Here is a 7194-nt window from a genome sequence, read left to right as displayed (position 1 = left end):
TTCTCATTGAATTAAGAGAAAGTAGCTGTATATCTATCCTATTTTGAATGTACAGATACAAAATGGTCCTTCATTTGTATCCCCTTTTTTGTTTAGTTTTGTTAGAGATGGGTATTCCATTTCCATTTAAATATTGTAGGTGCATGAATTCAGCAAAAATCATCCAATATAGTCCAGTAGTCCGTAATAGTAGTGGGTCATCCATAGGACTGGCAATATCAGAAGTTGTTAACTTGAGCCTTTCACAGCTCAGCATATTAATATGGCTTTACTTTTCATACCTCATTTTTATATTTTTCTGCTGGATGGTTAAGACCAAGATAAAGCAAGACCTACATAAAAAGAAATGTAGCTTTTGTATCTGCTGAAGTCAGTCAAATCCTCCCAGGATTTATCTTGTAACCCTGTACCTCAGTTTGCAGATCCCTTGTCAGTGTCAGCCATGTGGATGAGTCACGGCCATTGCTTGACCAATTTTCTCTCTGTGAAAGCTTGAGAGAATGTTTTCTGTCCATGTGACTCTTCTTAGGCACACTCTACATCACTGATCACTTTCCTCTGTGGCCCCATAATCTCCTTGATCAGAAAATTTGGGGCACAACTGAGTTACATGATGTTACAGTACAGATTCTCCTATGTCCTGAGTCTTCACTGACTTTGAAAGGCTGAGGCCAAAATGTTGGCTGTCCTTGCAGCCCTTCTTTTTCTTTAATTTTTGGTGTGCAAAACCCTACAACACATGCAGTTGGGTTTAACTGTCTGAATATCAAAGATCTTAAACATAACATGGAGCAGGTATTTTCCATCTAGTATTGATATGTTAAACTTTAAGTCTCTACAGAATATGGAGAAAAAAATTAAAAAACAAAAAATATTTTAAAATATGAATAAACTATTACATATTTTACAAAGAAATTTTGAAATCTAGCCATATACAGCATTGTAGCAGGACAGTCCTGTGACTTTTTTTTCTTATCTCTTGTTTTCATTTTTTACCTTTTTCTTAAAGCAATCATTTACTTGAGAGGCAGTATGACAATAAATTGGCATGTCATGACAAACAGTACCTATTTAGAAGACCAGAATGACAGGCATTCCAAGCGTGACCGTACCATTACACATTGCTATCTTCAGTGCAGTTGCTTGGTTCACAGGTATCAGCGTATATAGTCGGGGGAGAATCCTGCCAATTAACTGCTAGTTTCAAAACCCTGCTGATGTTTCTCAGGATCACTGCCTTACCCATCTTGTGCGCATAAATGTATGGCTCTGCCTCGGAGGCCATTCTGTAATGCTAGCCATCAAGCTTGTTAGTGAGACAGAAAGGGACAAAAGGTTGACCGAATTCAGTAAAACAAAGGCTTACTTTTAAATTATTTATAAAAAATCAGGATGAACAATTTCAGCAGAAAAAAATGAATATGAAAAATTTTTCAGAACTTTTTGCAATTTTAAAGCACATTTTGTAGACTGTGATTTATTCAGCAGGAAATCCTTACAGAGTAAACTGCATGGTATTCCTGTGAGCCTAGCAAGGTGAATTTGTCCATCAACGTCAGAATCAGGGTGACTCAACAATAGCTTCCTAGTTACTTAAAGTTCCACATCTTACCCTTGCTTCAGAGTCTCCTAGGAAAGTGTGGGGTCTTCCTTTATAGGCAAGATCTGTTCTTACAAAAAGTTATCCCAAGGGCCAGTGAGGCAGCTCAGCAGCCACACACCTCAGGGGCTGGTGTGCAGTCCCCAGCACTGCATGCCGCCCTTGCCCTGCCCCCACAACGTGCTAAGCCGGGGACCGAGTCCGGGCGTGGTGGCGCATGCCTGTAATCCCAGCGCTGGGGAGGCTGAAACAGGAGGATCACCCGGAGTCCAAGCTGTGTGGTGAGACCCTGCACAGGGGAAAAAAAAAAAAAAAAAGTTATCCAAGTGAGGACAGAGCAACATAAGACCGGAGGAGTCTTTGTGCCTGCCTGCGAAGGCTGTGCAGGCTCGGAGGCGCGTGCGCTGTGGCTTCTTTCAAGTTTTGAGGAATGCTTTGGATTCTTGCTGCAGTCCCGGGACCCTGCCGCTTCACGTACTGGTCCCCAGGAGAGTCACTGAGTCCAGAAGACATCATTCTCTGTGACCCACAGAAAGCTGAATTCCTGCCAAATCCCTGTACAAATTTGTATTTTCAAAACTGAGCTGAGACCGGATGCCTCAAGTTGCAGCAGAGGTGACAGCGGGCAGCGGCGGCTTTCCCCTGCCCTTCAGCTCCTCGCCCAGCAGCTTCCGCGCGGCCAGGAGCTGCGCAGCTGCTGCTTCTCCTTCCCGACCTGTGGCTGGAATTTCCGTGAGGGCTCTCGTGACGGCCCAAGTGGCCTGGTTCCACATGTGGTAGTGCTTCGAGCGCTTGCACGCCGAGGTCGTTCCGCACAGCCCCAGGGGCTGCAGAGCGATGCTGCATGGATCGACGCTTGGCTTGGGCCCACGTCAGGAACCTCCGTCAGCAGTCACCCCCACACGGTGCCCATGAGATTTTCCCCAAACTAGTTCATTCCTGCTTTCACGTTAACAGATAACTCAGAGTGGATTCCTTCCCGCCCGTGTTCGCGTACATTCTGTCCCGGTTAGCAGGCGTGCAGCGCATGATGAATTAGGATGGGGATGGGAGGAGCGGCAGGGGGCACCGTGGATTTCAGCAGCCAAAGGAAGGGGGAGAGGAGAGCAGCGATGACCAAGCCCGACTTCTCTGCTGGCCAAATACTGGGGCTCCTTTCCTTAAAACCGAAATACTTTTTCTTATTCAGAAAGTGAACAAAGGTCAAATGTTGAAAATTTGTGAACTTAAAGAAAACAGAAAAAAAGAAAATACAAAACAAAAGTATTGTTTAATATCTGTATAATTTTTTTTTTAAATCTTTTAAGTCAGGATCTTATTTCCCAGTTCAGGCTGGCTTGAGCTCACTTTGTAGCCCAGGCTGGTCTCGAACTTGCAGTGGTCCTCCAGCCTCAGTCTCTTGAGAGCTTGGATTACAGACCACCACCCCTGGCTTTTGTTTGTGTAATTCTGACAGGGGGAAAGACTTTATAAATGTGATACCAAAGATAAGGTTAGTAAAAGCAACTGTGGATAGCTATGTCACTATAAAACTCATATATGAAAGGGCCGGCCACATAGCTCAGTGGACTAATGCATCTGCTTAGGCAGACACAGCAGCCGGGGTTCGATCCCCACAGTGCCACGCAGGACCCGTCCCAGCCCCGCCCCCGGGTGTGGTGGCACACACCTGTAATATCAGCACTTGGGAGGCTGAACACAGGAGAATCACAAGTCCGATTTATATAGGGAGACCCTATAGACCCTGCACCAAATACATAAAAAAAATTTTAAAACTCATGCATGATAAATAACCAAATGAAAAAGGTAAAGATCTGTTGTTCTCTGGGTGTGATTTGTTGTACCCAGAGAGAAACAGCAGCAGGAATGAGGAAAAGATAGACAGGAAGATAAGGACTGGGTCAGGTGGTGTATCGACTGCCTGGTTGGGGACACGACCCCAGCACAACAGTAGGGACGCTTATTTGTACCTTCACAAACTTAGTAACATGTGACACAAGGTTGCCTCATGACTCATAGCTGGCATTAACCAGGCAGGATGCTTTTCTGAGGACTGAGTAGTTGGCTGCTTTAGGCACTGAGGCCTAGTCCTGCTTTCAGACATTTGAGCAATTTCCAGCTTCCATGGCTTCCCCTACCCCCCAAAAAGGTAGATTCAAAGGTGGAAAAAATATTTGCAACATAAAATGGTTGGCAAAGTTTTAAGATGCAAAGTTTGCTTCAAAAACCAAGGAAAGAAAAACTTGTTATCAGGAAAATACAAGAAAAGTGTTCACCAAAGAAGCAGCATACAGTTTGCACACGCGTGCACACACACACACACACACACACACACAAATGGCTTCAATATGTCTACCTTCACCAATCGTTTGATATATATTTTGAGTAAGAATTAGATATACCCAAGGGCTGGCAATATAGCTCAGCGGACTAAGGGCTTGCTTAGATAAGTGCAGGCGCCAGGGTTCGATCCCTGGCACTGCGTGCAGCACTGGCCCCACCCCTGGGCGCGCTGAGCTGGTGATGGAGTCCAGGCCTTGTGACGCACCCCTGTAATCCCAGCACTAGGGAGGTAGAAATCGAGATGATCACTATGAGTCCGAGCTGCATAGTGAGACCCTGAAGAAAGAAAAAGAAATAAACCTGGAAAAAAAAAAAAAAAAGCAATTAGATACACCCAAATTTGCAGAGATTATAAGACAGCACTGTTGAGTGCTGAAGAGGAAGAAAAACCAAGTAGCTCATCATCGGGGTGTCGCTGGCCCCTGGCTTAACCTGTGTGCAAGAGCGCCCTTTGGGGACCCGCATTACGTCCGTGCAGGCCACGCCCGCACGTCCCGCAGTGGTACACACACACGTAGGTGGCTGAGGCCAGCAATCCCTGGACATCCGTGGACTGTGCACAGGAGTGATCCCCTAGGCAGGATTTTATCCCCCCAGACACTTGGTTATGCCTGGACAAATACAAGTGCCCTACGTGTGTAAAGTGTGTGGATTTAGCCCAGCAATTGTGTCCCCACAGGAGTCTGAGGATTCGTTATGAATCATCAGCTATTCAGTAGAACATTTGCAAAAATGAGGCTGTATTTTATGTTCTCATAGTAAATTTCATGGGCTTTGCTTATTCTTTCTTTTCTTTTCTTTTTTGTTTTTAAGAGGAAAAAGTAAAAATAAAACAGAGTTTCCAAACAAGCTATGGGGAGAGTAACAATAATCAAACACTGCCTGTTGTTATCTTCAGAGCAGTTACTCGGAGTCCAAGGTACAGGCAAGAAATACTGTCCAGACAACATTGGTGCAAAGCTTTCTTTTCAGTGACCTAAGAGACACTAGCTGTGTAGCTCTCTTAACTGACTTAAATAAATATATATATTTTTCCTTTCTCCCATTTTCCTTTCCCCGTCACAGTTTCTCTTTCCTTTTAAATCATTTCTTCCCAAATATTATATATTTTGGTTTATTTTTAGAGGCCAAGTTTCATAAAGATTTTACTTAAAAAAAATGATTTTACAAACTATTCCAATCCAAGAGACTTTCCCATAGGATGCGTGCAGCTTTCTGCCTTAAAGATTACAGTTTTACATCCAAAGGGGAGAGGTCTTTTTACACAGCCACCTGGCTGTAAAACCTGTAAGGAAGATTTTTGAAAGTGCCTTTAAAATGTGAAAGTAACGTAGTTGTTGAATCCTTTGAAAGCTGAGAAGTTTCTTTATAACAACCCATACGACAGGCATAGCACCGCTTGTGTTTAGTTTGAACACAAAAACAATGCATATGAATGGTTTTCTTTGAAAAATGATTTGAAATGCTACCACTGCATCAGAAGACCAACTTAGAGAGTACTGAGAGAATTAACAAACAAGCAGAACACTAAAGTACTCAGACATTTACTTTAAATTTTAATATGACTCACTGATAAGGGTAAAAAAAAGTTGCTGCCAACTAACTTGGGATGCCTTAGTTCAAACTGCGTGTAAGAGGGCTGGCCAGATAGCTGAGCAGACTACAACACCAGGCACAGGGCGGGGGAATTCCATCCCCAGGCCTGCTGCGCCAGCCCCAGCCTCGAGGCGCACGGAGACAGTGACTGAGACTGGGCGTGGTGGCGTGTGCCTGTAATCCCAGCTCTTGGCAGGCTGTAAACAGGCGGATCACTACGAGTCTGATCTAATAGTGAGACACTGCACACCCTGTAGACCCTTCCCTAAGTTACAAAAATTGAAAATTAAAAACACAAAACAAAACAAAAAAACCATAGGTATTACATTTTGCTGTGTATATTCTAAGAATGTACAAGTAGGTCTTAGGATGTAAATTCCAGTTTCCTAGCTTTTCTGTTGCAATCTGGCAGCTTTGAACTTTGAAGCCCTTGTTGCAGTTTCTTCTGGGGCTTCTGACAACATTTCTTTCTGGAGCGGTGTGTAGTGCTGGGTGAGAAATGGCTGGGCGTGGTGTGAAGGAGGCTGATGAAAATTCTTTTTCTATGACAGCTCCTGAAAAATCTGCAGGTGCCTGCAAGGAGGGCAGAGGTTTCCTCTGATCATTTTCTTGTGGCTCTTCTTCCAAGATGCTCTCCCTGGTGTCACTGCAAGTGGCTTCTTCACAGCTACACTCCTCAGAACTCCCTACCTTTCATCAAATTCAGCAGCATTGGTGTCACTACAAACGCTGTTCTCTCTGCTTGGAGACTTGGGAGTTGACTGTCGAGGGCCTACGCTCCATTCAACAGAAACTGTACGGGTCAGCAGGAGTTCTCCTTGTGGGCAACTCGTGGGCAGTGACCACCGCCAGAGCTCTTCTATCGATTACATTTGGCTGCTTCTCTCTTCTCGCTGAATTTTAAAGTTGTATTTTTTTCAGTATTTATTCGAACACTCTTAGGTGCAACAGTACGAGAAAAGTATATTGTTAGTACAGAATTATCTCCAATCCCCGAAGCATCATGGTCATTGTCATAACTGCTACCACCACCACCACCACCATCTTCTCCTTCCTCCTCCTCCTCTTCTTCATTCGTGTGATAAGAATGTGAACCATTCATCGAAGAGTTCAGCAACCATTCCCTTGACCACTGAGTAGTTTGAACTGGCAGCGCCCTTAGGACAACTGCAAGGAGTGGGGAGCTCTGTCAGGTGTGCATCAGCTGCGTCTGTGTCCCATCGTCCTTCGCCCCTTCGGAAGAGGTTGTGTCTTCTCCATTTGTAATCAGTGTCAGGTTTACTGTGAAGTTCACCCAGGAGTTCCTCTTGTCTGTCTGGTTCCTCAACTCGAGCCCTCAGTCCTGTATCAGCAAAAAAGTCCATGGATTTTACGTTATTAGCAAAATCTCCTCCAAAAATATCTGAAGTTTTTGGTTCAGGATGAGGTTTATGAGCAGTTAGCTGTTTTCCTTTAAATTCAAAGTCACTTTTCATTCCTTCCGTTAGGCCAACAATCTCACCTGCAGCATCACTCATTTTCTGTAAATCTTCTATGAATTCAGCTCAGGATTCAAAATTTTTCATTACTTTTTTTAAAGTCATCTATTGTTTTATATGTTCCTTCCCATGCCCAACTAGACCCACGGCCTGCCTTGCTGAGCACTTTGCAAACCA

General features: G+C 44.3%; 1 protein-coding gene and 1 pseudogene across 1 annotated transcript in view; one reads left to right on the top strand and one right to left on the bottom strand.

The window, feature by feature from the left end:
* Positions 1-7194, top strand: part of Fbxl7 (F-box and leucine rich repeat protein 7) — a 442277-nt gene that overhangs the window by 269017 nt on the left and 166066 nt on the right. The window lies entirely within an intron of this gene.
* On the bottom strand, positions 2200-7191 carry LOC105744021 (annotated as a pseudogene).

Source organism: Octodon degus, unplaced genomic scaffold (genome assembly GCF_000260255.1).
Source record: "Octodon degus isolate 3935 unplaced genomic scaffold, OctDeg1.0 scaffold00207, whole genome shotgun sequence".
In the NCBI taxonomy this organism is placed as follows: Eukaryota; Metazoa; Chordata; class Mammalia; order Rodentia; family Octodontidae; genus Octodon; species Octodon degus.
This window is presented reverse-complemented; position numbering and strand designations above follow the sequence as displayed.